Below are 22,151 nucleotides of genomic sequence, written 5' to 3' on the forward strand. Positions count from 1 at the left end.
CTATGCCGGGAGGCATGGCATCAAGTCTTACATCTGGTTAAATACTGGTAGGAACAGATAAATCAAGGATGTTTGGAAGGCCATGCTCTTTCTCCTTTCTTCTTTGCCTTTCTCTCTTTTTTTTTTTGTCCTGCTCTCTTTCTCCCTCCTTCCCTCTCTGAACAAGTCAGAATATTCCCTGTTCCCTAATCTTTTGGTTGTCTAAGCTAGTGTTTCTCAACTTGAGACTGTTGACATTGTGGGCCAGATCGTTTTTTGTCATATGGTGCAGTTCTAACCATCAGAGGACGTTTAGCAGCTACCTTGGCTTCTGCTCACTATGCCAGTAGCACTTGGCAACAGTGGTGGCTACGTCTCCAGACAATGCTGAATGTCTACTGGGTGGGAAAATTGCCCTTGGTTGAGAACCACTGGCTAACCCAGTCTTCTCTAAGGTGCTAAGTGTAGTACTGGTGGTGTTGTGGAAGAAGCTTCCATGCGTGGGCGTGTGTGTGTGTGTGTGTGTAGAGAGAGAGGAGTGGCAGTTGGATTCCTTAACCATCACACTTTTTGTTTTTTTTTTTGAGACGGTGTTTTGCTCTTGTTGCCGAGGTTGGAGTGCAGTTGTGTGATCTCAGCTTACCACAACCTCTGCCTCCCAGGTTCAAACTCTTCTCCTGCCTCAGCCTCCCTAGTAGGTGGGATTACAGGCATGTCTAACCATGCCCAGCTAATTTTTGTATTTTCAGTAGAGACGGGGTTTCTTCATGTTGGTCAGGCTAGTCTCAAACTCCTGACTTCATGTGATCTGCCCCCCTTGACCTCCCAAAGTGTTGGGATTACAGGCATGAACTACTGGACCCAGCCTACATACTTATTTCTGAAAGATCACTTTTCAACCCAGCTGTAGTCAGCCTGGCCATAATCTGGGTCTCACAGCAGCCAAGGCGGCTGGTGATGATCAATCAACATGATTGGCTGTTCACTTTTCCAGCAGGTCTTAGCTAGCTTCCTTTTCAGGCTTATTGCTATTCCTCCCGTGGTTTTAAAATGCTGATGCCAGTCTGCACTGAGTGCTCGGGAGATGGGGCTGACACTTGGCACCTTTTGGTTGCGTTATTCCTCAGCCAGGCAGCAAAGCATGACAGGAGGCTATTGCCCATCACTCCTGTGAGTCAGTCAAACTTACTTCACGTCATCTTGGGGGAAGATGCCGAACCGTAATGTCAAGGTGACATGCTCTTTGGGTAAATGTAGTTCCTGGACCTTCTCAAGCATGACTGCACTTTTTACAGCCAGCCAGTCTTGCTTCTTTAGAGAACTTAATAGACGCTATCCCTACGGAACTGTCCAACTACCCTTAAAACATTACATATTTTAATCATTTTTTAAAAACACACTTTCAGGGTTTTGCCTTTGTTGTAGTAATGTCATACTGATAAAAAGTTAAAAACAAGGTACTGGCTGCCATTTGTTTTTAGCTTTTTATTGGGAATTTTAAACATGTGCAGGAGTAGAGGGAATGGTAAGCTCCCACATACCAGCTTACCTCCAATTTTCTTTTCTTTTTTTCTTTTGTTTTGGGACGGAGTCTTGCTCTGTTACCATGCTGGAGTGCAGGGGCGTGGCATGGCCCGATCTTGGCTCACTGCAACCTCCACCTCCCAAGTTGAAGTGGTTCTCCTGCCTCGGCCTCCCAGATAGCTGGGACTGCAGGGGCACATCACCACGCCAAACTAATTTTTGTAATTTTAGTAGAGATGGGGTTTTACCACGTTGGCCAGGATGGTCTCGATCTCTTGACCTTGTGATCCACCTGTCTCGGCCTCCCAAAGTCTGGGATTATAGGCATGAGCCACTGTGCCTGGCATTTTCTCCAGTTTTCAATACATGGTCGATCTTGTTTTTTTTTTGAGACGGAGTTTCACTCTTGTTACCCAGGCTGGAGTGCAATGGCGCGATCTCGGCTCGCCGCAACCTCCGCCTCCTGGGTTCAGGCAATTCTCCTGCCTCAGCCTCCCGAGCAGCCGGGATTACAGGCACGCGCCACCACGTCCAGCTAATTTTCTGTATTTTTAGTAGAGATGGGGTTTCACCATGTTGACCGGGATGGTCTCGAGGTCCATCTTGTTTTACCTAGAGTCCCCCTTTCTCAATTCACTCAATCATTTTGAAATAAATCCTCAACATCACATCCTTTCATCTGTACATATTTCAGTATACAACTCTGAAGGGCTCTTTTCTCTAACACAGTTATAATCCCCCCAGATAAACGAGATACCATTAAACCTAACCATTCCTCAACATTAAATATTTGTTGTGTTTGGTTGATGAATTTCTCATATATCTTGTGGTCTACCTTATAAGACCTCTTCATGCAATCAAAATCCTCAAGGGCAGGACTGACCTAGAAGTCGTCTTTTGTGTCTGACGTGCTGATATTCGGGGGTGCTGAGCTTTGTACCTGGCACCTGGCAGGAAATCGTAGTTACTTCCTGTTCCTCTAATTCCCTGTTACGCTCTTCCTTCCAGTTCTCTGGCTTGACACTGGGCATAGCACTTTCTTAAGGGAAATGCTCAGCTGGTGGGTGTCTTGATTGCTTGACAGTTCCTCCCCACATGCCTGCCCTTGGATGGGCTACTGCCATTACCATCTTTTTTTCGTAAGTCAGGGTCTTGCTCAGTTGCCCGGGCTGGAGTACAGCGGCTTGATCATGACTCACTGTAACCTCGACCTCCTGGGCTCAAGTGATCCTTCCACCTCAGCCTCCTACGTAGCTGGGACCATAGGTGTGTGCCACTACGCCCAGCTAAATTTTTGTTTTTATGTTTCGTAAAGAAAGGTTCTTACTCTGTTGCCCAGGCTGGTCTCGAACTCCACGGCTCAAGCTGTCCTCCAGCCTTGGCCTCCCAAAGTGCTGGGATTACAGGCCAGCCTTTTTTCCCCTTTAGATGGAGCCTTTTAGATCTACTCTCTGCCAAACTTTTCTATGCCAATATCTGGCACCAGCCTGAGTTCTGGATGTATGTGAACGTGTTGTACTGACACTCGAAGTGTTAGAGACTAAACTGAGTCCGGACCGCTGCTTCCTGACTCTTTGTTTGCTACCTTTGTGGCCCCTGCCTCTCCTTCCGTTGTCCCGGCAGGCCTCTCTAGGCAGGCTGTGCCCCCTCCCACACCCCCACTGACCCTGGGTCTGGAAACGAGATTTGTGGACACCTGACCCCGATGCATTTTGGAGTCCCGTGCTCTGTGCTTGTTTGCCACCTCTTTCTGTTGCGCTCTTCCCTGTCTTGGCCCCATGACTGCTCCCTGCCTTTTGCTGTCCTCTCCTGGCCAAGGCGTGGATTCACCGTGGAGCTGGTGCCCTGCTCATGGGCCTTCCCAGTTCCCACACCTCTCTTCTCATAGCTAGTGGCTCCAGTGCCCCACAGGCCAACCCGTAACAACTCAGGCCCCAAGCTGACCCTTCCTTACCTGTCTGAAAGTCTTCCCCTCTAATCAGCAACTGGTGTTTATAACCACATCCTGAGCCACGTGTGGTTTCCCCAGAAATGTTGCCCCCCACACACATGTTCTGTCCACCTTGATCACACCCCTCACTAGCTCTTTGACCTCCCCAAAACCTTCCTGCAGAAACTTCTCCTTATCCTCTCATTCTGGCAGGCACCCTGTCTCCATTTCCTTCTTTATCTGGCTCCACTGAGAGACCTTTCCTGGAGAATGCAGGCAGCATGGCCTCCTCTGCCCTCCGGCTGGCCCAGCCCTTGGATGCATTATTAGAGATGGGTGCCAGCTCACGTGAGTACCTGCTACCTGGCTCGGCCCTCTTCCCACATGGCATCCTTCCAGTGAGCACACAGGTTCTTCAGGAAAAATGCAGCTCTTTACCCCTCCTCTTCAGCCCCTGCTTTTCATAAAGAACCCTCCTCCTATCTCAGGTGGATGACAGAGGTCTTGTGGGCACATGCACCCAGCTTCCCTCCTCTCTCCCTGACCGTGCTCCAGCCTGGGGGTGGAAGAACCTGCCCATTTCCCATCTCCTCCAGGGTCTCCTTTCCCCAGGAATCCCCTTCCCTCCCTGGGCCATGGTTTCCCTCTTTCCTTTTGCTCCTTCCCTTCAGTCTACAAGTTGCCCAAATCGCTGATTTTTTTTTTTTTTTTTAAACAACAGAAGGAACTCTCCGCAGAACCTTGAGAGGGATTCATTGTTATTCCTTTCCATGAATGAGGACACAGTGACTTGGAGGGGAAGTAGCTGCCCAGGCTCCCAACTATCTGATTAGAGTTGGAGGCAGGTTGGGAGCTCAGGCTCCTGATTCCCTGCACATGCCCTCAGCTTTGGGTTAAAGGTGGGGAAAAGATGCAGCCCTTCCTGGGAGTCCCATCTTTGGTGCGGAGTTAAGGAAGGAGCCTTGGGACCAAATGAAATGACTGCCAGTGGAAGTCATTTGAGGCCTTAAGCTGCTTAACTCTCAACTCCTTGGTATTTTAGGTACCATCTGTCTTTCCATCTCAATTATGAATTCTCCAGGGACTGTCACCTCATTTTTTTTGTTTGTTTGTTTCTTGGGATGCTTTGTGCATAGTTGATGCTTAGTGATGGGCTCTTACTCATCTAAAAATTTTTAGCCCTTATTTTCAACTTGGAAGGGTTTTAAAAACATGGTTAGCCGGGTGTGGTGGATTAGCCTGTAATTCCAGTGCTTTGGGAGGCTGGGGTGAGAGGATCACTTCACTTGTGGCCAGGAGTTTAAGACCAGCCCAAGGAACATAGCTAGACCCTACCTCTTCAAAATTAAATAAGAGTTAAAAAATTAGCCAGGCGTGGTGGTGCATGCTTGTAGTTCCAGCTACTTGGGAGACTAAGGAGGGAGGATTGCTTGAGCCCAGGTGTTTGAGGTGACAGTGGGCTGTATCTTATCACTGAACTCCAGCCTGGGCAACAGGGCAAGACCCTGTCTCAAAAAAAAAAAAATTCCTTGTGTGTATATAATGAGTATAATGAATACTTGATGTTTTTGCTTATTGAAATATAGTCATTCCAGACTTGAATTTTAGTTTGTATAAAATTTTACATTTCTGAAATCAGGACCCATGGACACTGTATTATATGTCACAGTGTGGTTTATAATTCATGGCATTTTATAATTGAGGAAATTTGGCATTTTAGTTGTACATATAAAAATGTAAGTGTTACAGATCCTAATCCTAGCTTTTTTCCTTCTAAAAATACAGAATCTCAGCTCACTTTCTCTGTTTATCTTGCCACTCCCTACCTCCTGCAAATGTAGAGGGAGAGTGCCAAAAAAATGGAAATTCGGGTGGGTTGACTTAGATGAGTGCTTCTGAAATCATCTGAATCATCTGAAAGCTTAATATCTGTTTCAGGGCTGGGTGCAGTGGCTCATGCCTGTAATTCCAACACTTTGGGAGGCTCAAGTAGGCAGATTGCTGGACCCCAGGAATTCAAGACTAGCCTGGGCAACATGATGAAACCTCATCTCTACCAAAAATTTAAAAATTGCTCCAGAGTGGTGGCATCTGCCAGTAGTCCCAGCTACTTGGGAGTCTGAGTTGGGAGGATTACTTGAGCCTGGGAAGTTGAGCCTGTAGTGAGCTGAGATAGTGCCACTGCAGGTTCTCATAAGTGACATAACAAGACCCTGTCTCAAAAAAAAAAAAAAATTCTTTTCAGCTGATAAACTTTTGCAGAATTCAATTAAAAAAAAAAAAAAGATTGGCCGGGCGCAGTGGCTCAAGCCTGTAATCCCAGCAGTTTGGGAGGCCGAGGTGGGTGGATCACGAGGTCAAGAGATCGAGACCATCCTGGTCAACATGGGGAAACCCTGTCTCTACTAAAAATACGAAAAATTAGCTGGGCATGGTGGCGCGTGCCTGTAATTCCAGCTACTCAGGAGGCTGAGGCAGAATTGCCTGAACCCAGGAGGCGGAGGTTGCAGTGAGTCGAGATCGCGCCATTGCACTCCAGCCTGGGTAACAAGAGCGAAACTCCATCTCAAAATAAAATAAAATATGAGCACATTTTAAAAAGTCAGAATCAGTATAAATCACTTTGTCCAATTGCTATATAGAATTTTCTAAGTGTTTACTCTCAGGTTCTGTACTTGTGGACCAGACACAAACTGGTGAAGGCAGACCATCTCTTGATTGCATGAGCTAAATAATGGAGGTTTTACTGAATTCATCAATTTCCATGGAATCTTTTTTTAAAAAAACTGTATTAGTCCAACTTCTTTTGTTTCCTTATGACCATTCAGAAAACACTGCTTGGAAGCACTCTAAAGTGCAGTGTCCTGCAGAGGTCAGGCGTGAAGGATCACGTGACTTAGCTTCATCAGTGTTCAAGCCATGTTTACTTCCGTGTTCATTCCTTCATCCATCAAAACCAGTGGACAGCAAGTGAGTGGCCGTTCTCCGGGTGTATGGAAAATGCCCAGCCCTCCCTGCCTTGTGGTACAATTGTGTATTTGAATATTTTCCCAACTGCTTAGAGTGAAATTTCAATATCCCAGGTCATAACAGTCAGTTGTAATTTTGTCTTATTCTGGTTCTTTGTGAGGTTAAAAATATGAATTGGGAACTGCTTTTTAAAGTTCGGTTTGGAGCAGTCTTTGGGGTGATTATATGATATTTTATGCTCTAAGGTAGTGGTGATTGTCTTACTAGAACATGTAAATATTTAAATCTTAGTGAGAATTGGCAGGAACTATTCAAGGAAGTATACAAAACAATTCAACAAAGAAGCCTGAGTTGATTTTTTTTTAAAGTTGTGTTCAAATAATATTTATGGTGAGATGATATATAACATGTTTATGCATTTGTGAAAAGGAATTAGAATTTAGAGGAACACTGTCTTAGCTGATATATATGTTTGGTCTTATATTTCTTAAATTCTGTAGTCACATAAGAAAGGTGAAATTAATGATATACTTTAACCCAGTCTGTTCACATTACATTCAAAATATAATGAATATAAATTTATTAATGAAGAACCATTAAATTCTTTTTGTTAGTCTTTGAAATCTATGTTCTCAAAGTTTTTTCAGGCTGATACACTTTTGTTAAAATTCAACAAAAATTAAATATTTTAAAAAACATAAAATACAAGCATATTTTTAAAAATTAGATTTGTCCGGGAGTGGTGGCTCACGTCTGTAATCCCAGCACTTTAGGAGGCCTTGGCGGGCAGATCACCTGAGGTCAGGAGTTTGAGATTATCCTGGGTAACGTGGAAAAACCCTGTCTCTACTGAAAATACCAAAATTAGCCAGGTATAGCGGCAGGCGCCTGTAATACCAGCTACTTGGGAGATTGAGGCAGAACTGCTTGAACCCAGGAGGAGGAGCTTACAGTGAGCTGAGATCGTGCCATTGCACTCCAACCTGGGTGACAGAGCAAGACTCCATCTCAAAACAAGTAAAAAATAAATTAGACTTAATCAATGTAAATTATCTTTTCCAATTACTATAGAAATTTCCAAAGTTTCTAAATGTTTGCTGTGAATATACGTCTCTCATTGCATGTCTCCATTTGGTCTAAGGCCATTTCAAGTGCTCAGTAGCCACATGTGGCTAATGACCATCATATTGGGCGGCACAGAACTAGAGAATCAAAGCCCAATGTAAGGCAGATGATTGATGTAATTACCTGAGTACTTTTACGTTTACATTATTTTTTGATTTTGTCTAAAATAATTTTTAGATGATTTCATGATTACTTTGAGGGGATAGCAGTGGACCCTCAGGGGTTGCACCCTCCCCAAAGGCCTCTGCCAGCTGCATAGGTCGCTATTTAGCAGGTGAGTCATATGGAGTACTGTCTTTCTCATCCTGGGGCAGGGAGGGAGCACGAGAATTGCTTGTATTTGCCCCATAAGGACAGAGACCCACAGAGAGGCACGAATAAGACATTGGTATGTATTTTAAGAGATTGGAAGGGAATGAAAAGATAATGGAGTGATTTTCCCCCCACATAAAAGGGTAGTATGGAGGAAACTTGTTCCTGGAGAAGACTGCAGTTTGAATATATATATTTATTCACTCTGTTTTTGACAAAGAGTAAGTAGGGGCTAAGTTACTCTGTGTAGAGAAGCTGATTCTGGAAATGCAAGAGAAACACTGAGAACATAAATGGGAAGAAGAAAGTCCTTGCTGTCCTGTGAGAGCAGAGGCTCATGCAGGCGGGGGGACTAGGAGTCCTCAGGTCCTGGTTTCTGCCCTGTGGAGTGAGATTTGAGATGACAGGTGTCCTGCCCATGGTCACCTGGCCAGCTGTGTGCCACCAGGAATCAACTCAGGCCTGCTGCGTCTTTCCTGGGTCACCCTTGTCTTACTGTGCATGCCGGAGAACAGATGGAGTAAGATAGTTGTAGCTTTGTTTAATGAGCAGAGAATTCGTTTTCTAAGTGAAAACAGCTTTGTTATGCTTCTTATCATTGAAAATACTACTTAATAAAATATTTATATTTAAATCTGCTATACTTGCTTCAGAATCATCTGCAGTGAGGGCTGGGAAGGAATTAAATGGGGGTCTAGGATGAATAATTTTGGCTGTGAGTTGGTAATTGTTGAAGCTGAGTAAGGAGTACACGGGTTCATGATGATGATTTCTTTGTTTTGTATGTCTTAACTTTTTTAAAGAAAGTCTTAAACACATAGACGGTATATGATATGGTAAATAAGTTACGAAATCTCATCATAAAAGAGAACCAGAACCACCAGGAACTGGAAAGTACTATTTAATGCCATTATGCACGGTGTCTCACGCCTGTAATCCCAGCACTTCGGGAGGCTGAGGTGGGCATATCACCGGAGGTCAGGAGTTCGAGAGCAACACGGAGAATCCCCGTCTCTACTAAAAATACACAAATTAGCTGGGGGAGGTGGTGCATGCTTGTAATCCCAGCGACCGGGGAGGCTGAGGCAGGAGAATCACTTTAACCGGGGAGGCGGACTTTGCAGTGAGCAAGATTGTGCCACTGCTTCCATCCTGGGCAACAGAGCAAGACTCTGTATAAAATAAAATAAAACCACCACCTCCTATATATTTCACTTCATGAAAATCCTTTGAAGAAATACAGGCAAGGTGTGAATCCCCATCCTGCTCACAGACATTTTATTCCAGGTAAAGTGCTAAGAGGCCACACGTGGGGAGGTGGAGAAAGTTGGCAGTTATTGCAGCTGTGCTGTGCTCCGTGTCCCTTGCATCAACCCATGAGGGAGGCCTTGGTATCTGCCTTTTACAGAGGAGTGGAGTGAGGTGTGGAGGGTTTACTGCATCAGGGAGTGAGGATGCCCCTGGCCCTGTGTGACCTGGTGCCAGCCTCAGTGCTCTGGGCTTGAGTATTCTTTTTCCCCGTCTTAGCAGCTTGTGTTGTGGATTGGTTATTAGAAAGAATATAACATAGATAGAATGAGTTGCCATTTTATGCAGAGAAACCTACAAAACCCATGAAAATTTAGAGGAATGCAAGAGTAGGAGAAACCACAGGGGAAAGAGCGTCTTAGAAAATGGGGGCCTTGGAATGACAGCTCAGGGCCAGGAGGGAGGAAACAAGGCTGAGGAAAATTAATTTTCACAGTATACTGACAGGAGGAGGAAATTTCAGCAACAAAAATGCAGTTTGTTAGGAGGTGTTTTGGTTTTGAATGAAAGGTGCCGAAACAAATATGCGAAAAGTTACTGGCCACGTGAGGAAAGAGAAGAGGAATTTAGCTTTTGGAGACATAGATCAGGTGGCAATTTTATGAAAACCGGACTAAACATGGTGAGAGAGAGCAGCACAGAAAGATCACTTTGGAAAGATGAATTTAATCAGGGCCGAGTGGCGACACGTTCTTATTTATGGAAAGTGAGTATTCCGGATTTCCACATTATGTGTACTTGAGTGTCTAATTCCGTCTTGATTAGCGGAATCCTCTCAAACGACCTCATGTTCCTGTTTGTGATACTTAGGTTGCTGGGAGCTGACAAGACTCACAGTACACTTTGTTTCTTCCTGTTGCATTTATGCTGTGGCGTGTTGGCTCACAGCATCCGGCAGCCAGGCTTGGTGGGCTGGAGGATGGAGCCAGTGTAGATATTGATGGGAACTTGTCCCATGAAGAGGATGCTCCTCATCCTCCTAGCTGCAGACCCGAGATACTTCATTACAGATGACAGAGTTTCCACTGGTAAGGAAAATCGGGTGAGGAAGTCACATTCTCTCTCTCCACATCTTTCAGTTGGATCGTGTTACTGCAGAAGCAGTTCCTGAGGTTACAAGCGTGGAAGAGTAGCCCTTGAACTAATGGTCAGGGTGGCACTGAGAATAGAAACGGAGGATGCACCTTCCCAAGGTCAGTTCTAGCAGCGTGGGGTCTTGTGTGTGCAGCCCCTGTTCAGCTTGAGTGCTCGGAGACAGTCAAAGGATCTCTGCCTGGACAGGAGGATCCCAGATCCTCCATCGCTGCTTCCCAGGGCCAAGCTAACTTGTCACTCTACACGTCTTCCAGGCCCTCGCCTGCAGGGGTAAAAGTCCCCATGGGGAGTTCCTTGGCTTCAGGGCCTGGGTGGCATCGGCAGCACCATACCTCTTTCTCTCTGTATTGTAAAAAATATTTTATGTATTTTTAACAGTCTTTATTTTTTCAGAGCAGTTTTGGGTTCACAACAACATTGAGTGGAAAGCACCGAGAGCTCCTTTATATCTCCCGTACCCACAGCTTCCCCATTGCCAATATCCCATGCCAGTGTGGTACATTGTTAGAGTTGATGAACCTGTATTGACACATGATTATCACCTAAAGACCATAGTTTACCTTAGGGTTTCTTCTGCTTTTTTCTTTCTTTCTTTTTTAAGACAGGGTCTTGCTCTGTTTTCTAGGCTGGAGTGCAGTGGCGAGATCTTGGCTTACTGCAACCTTGACCTCTGGGGCTCAAGTGATCTTCCTACCTCAGCCTCTTGAGTAGCTGGTATTACAGGTGCACACCACCACATCCAGCTAATTTTTGTATTTTTTTTTTTTTTTGAGACGGAGTTTCGCTCTTGTTACCCAGCTGGAGTGCAATGGCGCAATCTCGGCTCACCGCAACCTCTGCCTCCTGGGTTCCAGTGATTCTCCTGCCTCAGCCTCCCGAGTAGCTGGGATTACAGGCACGCGCCACCATGCCCAGCTAATTTTTTGTATTTTTAGTAGAGACGGGGTTTCACCATGTTGACCTGGATGGTCTCAATCTCTTGACCTCGTGATCCACCCGTCTCGGCCTCCCAAAGTGCTGGGATTACAGGCGTGAGCCACCGCGCCCGGCCCGATTTTTGTATTTTTTAGTAGAGACGGGGTTTCACCATGTTGGCCAGGCTGGTCTCAAACTCCTGACCTCAGGTGATCCACCCGCCTCAGCCTCCTAAAATTCTGGGATTACAGGCGTGAGCCACCGTGCCCAGCTCATGCACTGATCTTTTGACTGTCTCCCTAGTGTTGCCTTTTGCAGAATGTCATAGAGTTGGAATTGTATAGTATTGAGCCTTTTCAGATTGGCTTCTTCAGTTAATAATGTGGATTTAATTTTCTCCATGTCTTTTCATGGCTCAGTAGCGCCTTTCTTTTTAGCACTGAACAGTATTCTATCGTATACATGCACCTTCTTGCTCTTTTTACTGGAACCTCTCATTCTGTTTTCCCAAAAGGAAAACTCAAATAGTTGATGAGTAACACTTACCCACGGTGTGCATCAGGTTCTGCTGTCGGTATCCTGTGTGGCTTTGTGCTCTTCCAAAGGGTTCAAGTGGGAATGAATGAGTGAGAATAATAGACACGTGCTCTTAGGGTTCAGGGATGGGGAAACAGCGTACAGAGGGAAATCTTTTTGTTTTATTCAATTGTTAAACCTCCAAAAGCCTTTGTTTGCTTTGGAGCTGGGGAAGAAGGCATAAATATGAAATAACGTATTTTCCTAGTCGACAACAGACCATAGAGGTGGGAAGTTTATTCACAGACACCAGGTTTGTAGCAAAATAGTGAATAGTGGGCCGGGCACGGTGCCTCATGCCTGTAATCCCAGCACTTTGGGAGGCTGAGGTGGGTGGATCACCTGAGGTCAGGAGTTCGAGACCAGCCTGGTCACCACGACTAAATACCATCTCTACTAAAAACACAAAAATTAGCTGGGCGTGGTAGTATGCACCTGTAGTACCAGCTTCTCGAAAGGCTGAGGCAGGAGAATTGTTTGAACCTGGGATATGGAGGTTGCAGTGAGCGGAGATTGTGCCATTGCACTCCAGCCTGGGCAACAAGAGTGGGGAAAAAAAAAAAGTAAATAGTGGGCCAGTGACCAGGACCGCAAGAGGAAAAGGAGGGCTTAAGCTGGAACCTTGAAGTACCAGGGAGGATGATCACAGAATCTGGCAGCCATATCTTTAGTTCACGTGTGTGCGCACACACACATATGCCTGACCCATCCAGACCCTGCTGCTGTACCCCAGCTTCTTGAGGAGTCCTGTGCTTGCCCCAGTTTCTTAGAGTTACTGTTTTTCAGACATTTATTGAGCACTTAATGTGTATTAGAAATTGTGCTCTGAGCTCCGGATAAAAAATAAATGTGATGCCGTAGTTCTTGCCCTGTAAGCGCTTTTAGTCTATGAGGAAATAGACACATGTAAATAGATTATATTTCAACAAACTTTTTAAAGTACAGAAATGGAGATGGGGTCAGTGAAGTCTCTTTGGGGCACGTGAAACTTGATGGACAGCTAGATTGAATGGGGTATGGGGAGGCCATTGTAGACCTGGAAGAGTGGGCATCAAAGCCCTATTAGGGGAACACAGCTCAGAGGGCAGGGGACATGAGGTGCGCTGGCTCAGTGGTGGTAGAGCACAGACTCCTAGGGAAGGCTGGGCAGAAGGTGAGGAAGTGGGTATCTGCAGCCCGGGAGCTTAGCCTTGAGTTTGTAGGGATTGGGGACCCAACCCCAGTGACTGTGCTAGCTGGTTTACCCTGTTGGAGGGAAGCTGGCAAGCAAGTGGGCCTGGAAAGGCTGCTACAGTAGATCAGAGTAGAGCGCATCCAGAAGTTGAGAATTGCCCATAGGAAAACCCTGGCCATGAACTGCTTTGTATAAGGAACTGGGGGTGGGGAAGGGTTTAATTAATGTAGTTTGCTGAGTGACCAAGGAGGAATTAGACACACTATCTCTGCTCTTTCCTCCCCTGCCCCCTTAAGAAAAAAAAATTATTTCAAATGTTTCTAAAATGCATTGCCGGATTTTGTTACAGTGGAGTTAAGCAGAAACGTTGAAGTTTCTAGTTGTCCATTTGAAAGTGCTGTAACATCTCAGGGTTATTTTAAATCTTATGTTCAGAATATCAAGTGTAATTTAATAGTATAGTGTATTTCTTGATACCCATATTCCATGGCCAGTTGCTTTTTTCAGGAGATCAGTGATAAAAGCTTATTTCTGTACAATTGCCTCTTGCTAAAAGATGAATGTGTTTCTCCTTCCCCCAGAGGAGACCCCTCTGTGTGGCTCTGACTAATTGAAATTCCTAGTCATTTGAATGTTAGTTAATTAGACTTCTACTAAAAACAGTTGGCTGTAATAATGTACTGAATATGGTAGTTGGTCTAGAGACAAAAAGTTTCTTCTAGCCCAGAAGTCATAAAGAAAAATATCCTTTTCTCCTCTCCCCACCCCCTTTTGTTGGTATTGTTGGGAGTACAAAAGATGGCAGACTATGCTGGGAATAAGATGGGGGGGAAAAACAAAACTTCCTTGAGAAAAGAAAAATAAGAAATCATTTTATAGTGAGCATTTCAAAATCTATTTAAAATATAAAAGCATATAATGTATATTTTTGCCAGTTCATAACATGAAGTAGTAGCGTGTTAAAGAACAGCCTCTTTATTCATTCTTACATTCATGTAGTCAAATATTTGTGAGTTATCCTTGTACCCAGCACTGTTCAAGGGCTGGGGATACAGCTCTGTACCAAGTAGAGTCCTTGTTCTCATGGAGTTTGCATTCTAGTTATACCTATTGCTAATTGATTTTTATTATAACTGTTTTTAAAATTTTAAGAGAGGGGGGGTCAGTGAATTACAGAATAATAAAGAATTTACTTGGATGGATCTTATCCATGTTCAAAATCGGCATTTTAAACAGGTAAGTGTGCTTCCGTAGAGACATGTTCTGTCTCAGTGTTCTCTAGGGAATTTGTTATGATCAGTCAATGAACAACAAGTTTCTCCTATGAGCTGTTTCCATCATGGCACCCCTGAGCTGGAGCTCAAGTCAGCTCAGTGACTGTTGAGCATTGCTGATTGCATCAGATATATTATCTCCTTTAATACAACTGCCCTTGGCATTATTACAGAGGAGGAAACTGAGTTACACAGAGGCTAAGGCACACCAAGCCTGTTGCTTTCCCTAAATGCAGTGTTTTATCTCTTAAATCCTTATGCATCTCCGTCGCAAATGTGGACTTGTTTAGCACTAAAGGGGGTCAGAATAAAGAGGCCAGCAATTCACATTGGGTGGCCTGTGTGTTGTCGGGGGTGGGTTGTGCTTTGGAGTCACAGATACTTAGTGTAAGCTAAGTCTCATGATTGCTCATCTCTGAAATTGGAGAGTGGTTCTTGTCCTTTGTCTAACTTCTGGGGAAATTGCTTGGGGAAGAAGAAGCTGCCAGCAGATGAAGGGGGTTAATTAGATTTGTACTTTATATCCAACACGCCTGTAAAGAGATTTGTGTATCTATAAGGAATTACGGCTTTTTAGCCAAATTTATAATTATGATGTTATGAAGATACAGGGATTACATGGGATTCCTGAACTTTAACAAATAAAGCAAAATGAGAAGAATAAATTTGTTTGCTGGAGATAAAGTGAACATTATGGGCCCGTTACGGGGATACATTTCTATATTTTATAATCTCCATAGAAAAAATTATTTCATATATAAATATAACCCAATAAAAATAAATCTGTGAAGTGGTTACACATATTATAATGGGAAGTATTTTAACCACAGGGAATGGCCCATCTGTATAATTATGTCTCTTTCATTTTTATTCTTCTTCAGAAAATCTCTTCATCAATTCCCTTGTTAGTCAGGAATGAATCTACCTGTGTCTTGAAATAGTATTTTGCCTGTTTTCATAGCAGCTTTGAGCTTCTTCAGTTATGTTAGCTATAGTACATAAACATTAGTTGAAATTGTGTGGTAAATCTTCATTCATATGACTACAGGATTCATTATTCTGTTTTCAAATAGTATGGATGATTAAGATGGTGGAAGGGAAAGAGAAGCCCTATGTTACATGGGATTCGTTGGTCCCAGTAGCACACTCACTCTAGCTAGCTTTAAGTGAAAGGGGATATTTATAACAAGGATATAGCGTATCTTAAGGACCGAAAGACAGATTGTGATAAACGTCCTAGACATCTCTCTGGACATCCAAGAACACTCACACACGAAGGAATCACACTGCATGTGGTCATTTACCTATGTTATTCACTCAGGAGTATATAATGGATATCTTTTCATATCAGTAAATATAGACTTCCAACATAGTTTTCACTATATATGTGGTTTATTCAACGTGACTCTCATATCTGTGGGCCTGTAGGGGCATTTATCCTCCTTCCTCATAATTATAAACAATGTTGTGTGTATCCATCTCTCTGCTTACATCATTATCTACCTTGAGAGAATTCTTGGAAGTGGGATTGCTGGATCAAAGGGCATGCCATCTTACACCCTGAGATAATCTCCCGTGGAGCTACAGGATAATGTTTCCAATTTACATTCCCTTTGTGAAAGGGCCCATAACATTGGCTATTTATTGTCAGTCTTTGTTATGTTTACCAATCTGATAGGTAAAAATAAGGTCTCCATTTTCTAAAATTACATATTTTTATTGTTAGTACAGTTGATATATTTTCATATATTTCTTGTTATGTTTTTTAAGACATGGAAAGTTTGTCAATTTTTATCCATTTTGAAGGAAGTATTGATTTTCTTGTTTATTTTTAAGGCTCTCTTAGTCTGTTTTTGTTGCTATAAGGGAAGGCGGGCATGGTGGCTCACACCTGTAATCCCACAACTTTGGGAGGCTGAGGTGGGCGGATCACCTGAGGTTAGGAGTTCTAGATCAGCCCGGCCAACATGGTAAAACTCTGTCTCTACTAAAAATACAAAAATTAGCTGGGTGTGGTGATGGGTACCTGTAACCCGAGCTACATGGGAGGCTGAAGCAGGAGAATTGCTTGAACTCGGGAGGCAGAGGTTAGTGAGCTGAGATCATGCCATCGCACTCCAGCCCGGGCAATGAGAGTGAGACTCCATCTTTAAAAGAAAAAAAAAAAGAAAGAAAAAAGAAAAAAAACAAACGTGAGATTGGGTAATTTATAAAGAAAAGAGATTTGTTTTATTTTTCATTTTTGTGGGTACATAGTAGCTATATATGCTTATGAGGTACATGAGATAATTTGATACAGGCATCTAAAATTACAGTAAAAATATGTCATTTTAGAAAATGGAGACCTTATTTTTACCTATCAGATTGGTAAAGGCGACAAACAAAGACTGTGTAATAATCACGTCAGGGAAAATGGGGTATTCATCACCTTGAACATGTACCTTTGATTGTGTTGCAACAAATCCAGTTCTACTTTTGTCGTTATTTAAAAATGTGCAATAAATTATTGTCGACTGTAGTCACCGTGTTGTGCTATCAAATACTCAATTTTATTCATTGTAACTATTTTCGTACCTGTTGACCATTCCCACCAGCCCCTACCCTTCCCACCCTCTGGTAACTATCATTCTATTATTATCTGTCTCCATGAGTTCAGTCGTTTTAATTTTTAGATCCCACAAATAAGTGAGAACATGGTAAGTTTGTCTTTCTGTGACTACCTTACTTTATTTAACACAGTAACCTCTAGTTCCATCTATATTAATGCAAATGACAGGATCTCATTCTTTTTTATGGTTAAATAGTACTCCACTGTATATGTGTACCACATTTTCTTTATCCAGCATCTGTTGATGGACACTTAGGTTGCTTCTACATCCTAACTATTGTGAATCGTGCTGCAGTAAACATGGGAGTTCATACATCTCTGCAGTATACTGACTTTCTTGTGGGTACATACCATATCTTTTCATATTAATCAATATAAGCCTCCATCGTGGTCTTTAGTGTCTATGTGGTTTATTCAACATGTCTCATGTGTGCGGGCATTTAGCGACATTTATTCCCCCCACCCCATGAAGAGATCCATTTGTGCATCTATAAAGAGATCTTTATAGATGGATATAAAGTAGGATTGTTGTATTATATGGAAGCTCTATTTTTAGTTTTTTTTGAGGATCCTCCAAACTGTTCTTCATAATGGTTGTAGTAAGGGACTCAAACAAATTAATAGGGGAAAAAAAGTAATACTCTGATTAAAAAATGGGCAAAAGACCTGAATAGACGTTTCTTAAAAGAAGACACACAAATAGCAAACAGGTATATGAAAAGGTGCTCAACATCATTAATCATCAGAGAAATGCAAATCCAAACTACAATGAGATATCATCTCACCCCAGTTAAAATGGCTTTTACTCAAAAGACAGGCAATAACAAACACTGGCGAGGATGTGGAGAAAAGGGAACCCTCATAAAAGAGCTTTATTTGGCTCAAGGTTCTGCAGACCGTATGCATAGCGTGGAGCTGGCATCTGCATCTGCTAGGCCCTCTGGCTGCTTCCACTCATGTTGGAAGTGGAGCCAGTATGGGCAGATCACACGGTGAGAGAGGAGGTTTAGGAGAGGAGAGGGAAGTGCCAGGCTCTTTTCATTAACCAGCTTTCTTAGGAACTAACAGTAAGAACTCACCCTCGAGGGAGGGCGTTAATCTATTCCTGAGAGATCTTCCTGTGGGACCTAAATATCTCCCATGAGGCCCCACCTCCAAAATTGGGAACAAATTTCAGCATGGGGTTTGAAAGTGACAAACATCCAAAGTATAGCAAGGACGTTTTGTAAAGTAAGGTTAGAAGCCTTTTCTATGTCTCATGTGTAAACATTTTCTCTAGCTTCTTATTTTTTGTCTTTGGTTTTTTTTTTTTTTTTTTTTTTTTTTTTTGGGAGATGGAGTTTTGCTCTTGTCACCCAGGCTGGAGTGCAGTGGCACAATCTCAGCTCACCACAACCTCCGCCTCCCGGGTTCAAGCGATTCTCCTGCCTCAGCCTCCTGAGTAGCTGGGACTACAAGCACGCACCACCACGCCCGGCCTCACTGTTTTTTTAATTTCTGTTCTATTTTTGCCATTCAGAAATTTTAGGTTGAAAAAAAAAATTGTCGCTAGCTACGTGTCTCAGTCCTTTATAGTTGCATATTTTGGTGTCATTCTTAAAAAGGCCTTTCCTATCCCCGTATTATAAAACTATCCCTGTACATATTCTTCTAGTACTCATTTGCTTTATTTTGAGTTTATTCTTCCATAAGTAGGGAGAGAGAGATCTAGAGTTTTCTTCTCTTGAAGCAGCTAACCAACACCGTTTGTTAACTAGTCTGTCACACCCGCCCAGATTTGATTGCACGTACTTGGGTCTGTTTTATATGAATCCTTAGTTCTGTATCTGGATGTTTATTGTGTTTCGAGCGTACGTGTGCATGTTCTCACGCGGGCGCCCGCTCGTTAACTGTGGCTAGGCGATTTTGTTGATTTCTACAATTGATTATAGTGCCTCTCTGCTTCAAATGGGTTTCCAGGGAGTAAGTTTCCAGGGCCTTGGAGAACCAGGAGCCACATGAGAAGAGCAAAATCAAGAAGGGACCACGTCACAGACATATTAGAGGAACTAAGTAGGAAAAGAAGAAGGCAAGAGCACTTCATGCAAACTCATTTTAAAAAGAAGCAGAGTGCAGCGCCTGAGATTTTTGTTTCCAACATTGAGGGAGGTGGATGCCTGTATTTGGTTTTTGTTTAAATCCAAAGCCATTAAAGCATTCCTATCACAAGGAAGAAGAAAATATGTTTTGTCTCTGTGCCAGCAGTAACATAATTTTGGTCTTCAAAGTAAGTGTCTTGGGACCTGAATTCCCTGTGGATAAAGAAAATTCCCAGCCCATGTGTTGTGGCGGAAATTCATTGTTTCCTGAGTTACTTCCTTTCATGCTTAGTGTGGGGGAAATGACCAAATGTATAGATTGCGATTCTTTTTCAAAAACATTACTTGATTCTGATGACTGTTGTTATTATTTTAGGTGCTGCAGGAGGCTTCTCACATGCTTCGGGATATCTTCAGGGAAATTCACTCTTAATAGAAACTGAGAATTTAAGGTAGGTCCTTTAACAAAGATACTTTGTTCTTACCAGTTGGCCAAACCCCTGCATTGGTATAACTTTATTAAGTGTTAACCTGCTGTCTGTTACGCTGTCTCATTTGATCTTCACTGTGGTTCTTCGAGGCAGGTGTGTAGGGTGCCCGGTCCTGATGCTCCCATTGTGGTCTGATTTTTCCTCCTGGTAGTTTGGTGAGGTGATGCTAGGGGCCCAGAGGAGGGGCTGAGTAGCTGTTTTTTTTTTTTTTTTTTAATCATATTGGACCTTATAGTGTGAATTCTCATTCATTCACACTGGTTTGCTTCATAAACCTTTCTTAGGGTGGTGTGAGGGGTTAGTGTTGGGTAAGGAATTAATGTAGAAAATTCCATTGGTCTTTTTTTTTTTTTTTAACTTTTATTTCAAGTTTGGGGTACAGGTGCAGGTTTGTTTCATAGGTAAGCTTGTGTCACGGGAGTTCGTTGTACAGATTATTTCATCACTCAGGTATGAAGTCTATTACCCATTAGTGATTTTTCCTGATCCTCTCCCTCTTGCCACGCTCCAACCCGATGGGCCCCACTGTGTGTTGTTGTCCTTTCTTCCCCTTCGTTTCTTTGTATTCTTGTCATTTAGCTAACACTTACGAGTGAGAACATGTGGTATTTAGTTTTCTGTTCCTGTAACATATGGTATTTGGTTTTTTGTTCCTATATTAGTTTGCTAAGGATAATAACCTCCGGCTCTATCCATGTTCCTGCAAAGGACATGATCTTGTTCTTTTCATGGCTGCATAGTATTCCATGGTGTAAGTACCGCATTTTCTTTATACAGTCTGTCATTGATATTTTCAGTGGTCTTTGAACTGAAACTCAGTGGTGGTTCCTGGAGCCCTCCATGGTTGCAAGACAGTTGTTCAAGCATGAGATAAAGTCAGTTTGGTTGTAGATTATTGTTTTCCTCCTTTGGTTGTCCTGGGGGTGCAGTTGTATGATCCTAAGTAGTGTGTGCAGTGTCCTGCACAGGGACACAGGGCTCTTCTGCTGGTCTTAGTTGATGCTCTTACCCAATAGCTGTATCATCGCACACCCAGATGTATCAGTTCTGCTTCTGAGCAGCTGCAGAACTTGGGACAGGCTAATCATTGTCTCCTTCTCTTCAGTTGTAAATTGTGTAGATTGGCCTAATCCAGTCATTGCTATACCTTTAAATTTTGTAGAATGGGAGAAAAATATTTCAGGACCTATTTCTAATTTTTTTGGCTATATATAAAGAAAATAGATGATTAAAGGTGGGTAGGTGAATGCGGGTTGGCTATATTTACATATTGTTCTTTGTATTTTGTGTGTGAAATTCTGAACAAAGATTTATTTTCACAAAATCACTACCATCTACGATTTTGTCAAAGAGGAAATAATACTAAAAGGACTATTCCTGAATTTGTCCTTAGACTATACATATTTAGCATTATGAAAATGCTGTTTATTTCTTCCTCATTTCTCTGTAGTCCAGTGACTGACAGACATAGACTAAGCAAAACTGGTCTGAGAACTGGTGTTTGGGAAATATTGGGGCACGTGACTGCTGAGGGCTCTTCTGCCGCAGAAGGGAAGAGACGATTCTGATGGGAACCTTCAGGAAAAATGGCCCATTTATGGGAACATCCAGTTAAGCTTTGAGTCACACCATGGTCAAGGTAAAGACAAAGCTTGACAGAGTTTTAAGTAGCCTCATGGAAGTGGACAGACTCCTCCATTCCTACCATTGTGGGGCAGTCTCTGGCCAGGTGTGATCTGACAGATAATTATCTTCCTGGGATGTGGGATGCTGAGAGCCAGGGATGAGGTGGGTGGAATGCAGACTCCATCGAGACCAATGAAAACCCCGGGTATGAGGAGCTCCATGCTTGGTGTGGAGGTTGAGGGCACAGTTCAGAGTTCCGAGCTAACGGCAGTGTGATCAGGTGTGCTCAGGGTGAAGAAGAGCTTGCCTGCCCAGAGGGCCATCTGGGAATCCGGGGGTGGATATTGTCCTTTGAGGACCCCCAGAGGATGCTCAGTGGTCTGATCTGGCTGAAGGACCTGGGGCACAGTGAACAGGAAACACAACAGATTGGTGCCTTTCCCAAGGTTTCAAATCTGAAAGGAGTGTTCCAGGTGGATTCTGAAGCCATCACCTGTAGGAAATGGAAAACCGTGCTTTCTCTTTACTTCTCCTTGGGATGTGGGCATGTGTGTGATGAGGAGGTGGGAGGAAGACAGAAGGAATAATGGGCTGAATTATTTAGCACAGTAAAGTAACATGGGGAAGAGCAGCAAAACCTATTCCAAGGAGTCTGTAGAATTCTAGTTGCTTCTAAAAGTCCTGAGAAGTTACATGTCCTCTGCGTTGATTGGAGTATGGTGGTTCAGCCCTTTGGAATTCTCCCTTAGTGATTTCTGGCTTTCACTCATTTTAACATTCTAATATTCTGGGAAACCTCAATGAAATTTGACAGACTTACCTAGCTGTTTTCTGTACTGTCAACTCTTGGTTTACTGCCTAATTGGTATCCATCACATGGGTCTCCTCTACCTGGGAATACTTATTCTCTTCCTTTTTAGGAAAAAGCTATATTGAACAACAACAGAAGCATTTGTCTTAAAGGTATAGGAATATGAGAGATTACCTGAAATCCTGACATGTCTGAAAGTGTATAAAGTCATGAGTAAATGCTGGCAGGAGCTTTTATTTTGACATAAACCAGAGGAAGGAGAATTGCTTTAAGTGATCTGGACCAGTCCAAGTCTGAATAAAAGTTAATCAATGAACAATGTAACCGATCAATCATGTTCTTGAGCCTTTCATAC

General features: G+C 43.1%; 1 protein-coding gene and 1 pseudogene across 30 annotated transcripts in view; one reads left to right on the forward strand and one right to left on the reverse strand.

The window, feature by feature from the left end:
- LOC144577549 (adenylate kinase isoenzyme 6 pseudogene) overlaps positions 1–1,257 on the reverse strand; it is a 49,511-nt pseudogene extending 48,254 nt beyond the window's left edge.
- The window catches only part of TLN2 (talin 2), a 482,025-nt gene that overhangs the window by 192,697 nt on the left and 267,177 nt on the right, over positions 1–22,151 (forward strand). For 25 of the 30 annotated variants that reach the window (XM_035261780.3, XM_078333299.1, XM_078333307.1 and 22 more), the window contains one exon: positions 19,245–19,320. The gene's annotated coding sequence lies outside the window, so the exon portion shown is untranslated. Of the gene's footprint in view, positions 1–6,366; positions 6,404–19,244; positions 19,321–22,151 lie in introns of those variants that run through there. The other 5 variants (XM_078333297.1, XM_078333294.1, XM_078333304.1 and 2 more) reach the window with 1 other exon arrangement.

The sequence above is a fragment of the Callithrix jacchus genome, chromosome 8 (genome assembly GCF_049354715.1).
Source record: "Callithrix jacchus isolate 240 chromosome 8, calJac240_pri, whole genome shotgun sequence".
Lineage (NCBI taxonomy): Eukaryota > Metazoa > Chordata > Mammalia > Primates > Cebidae > Callithrix > Callithrix jacchus.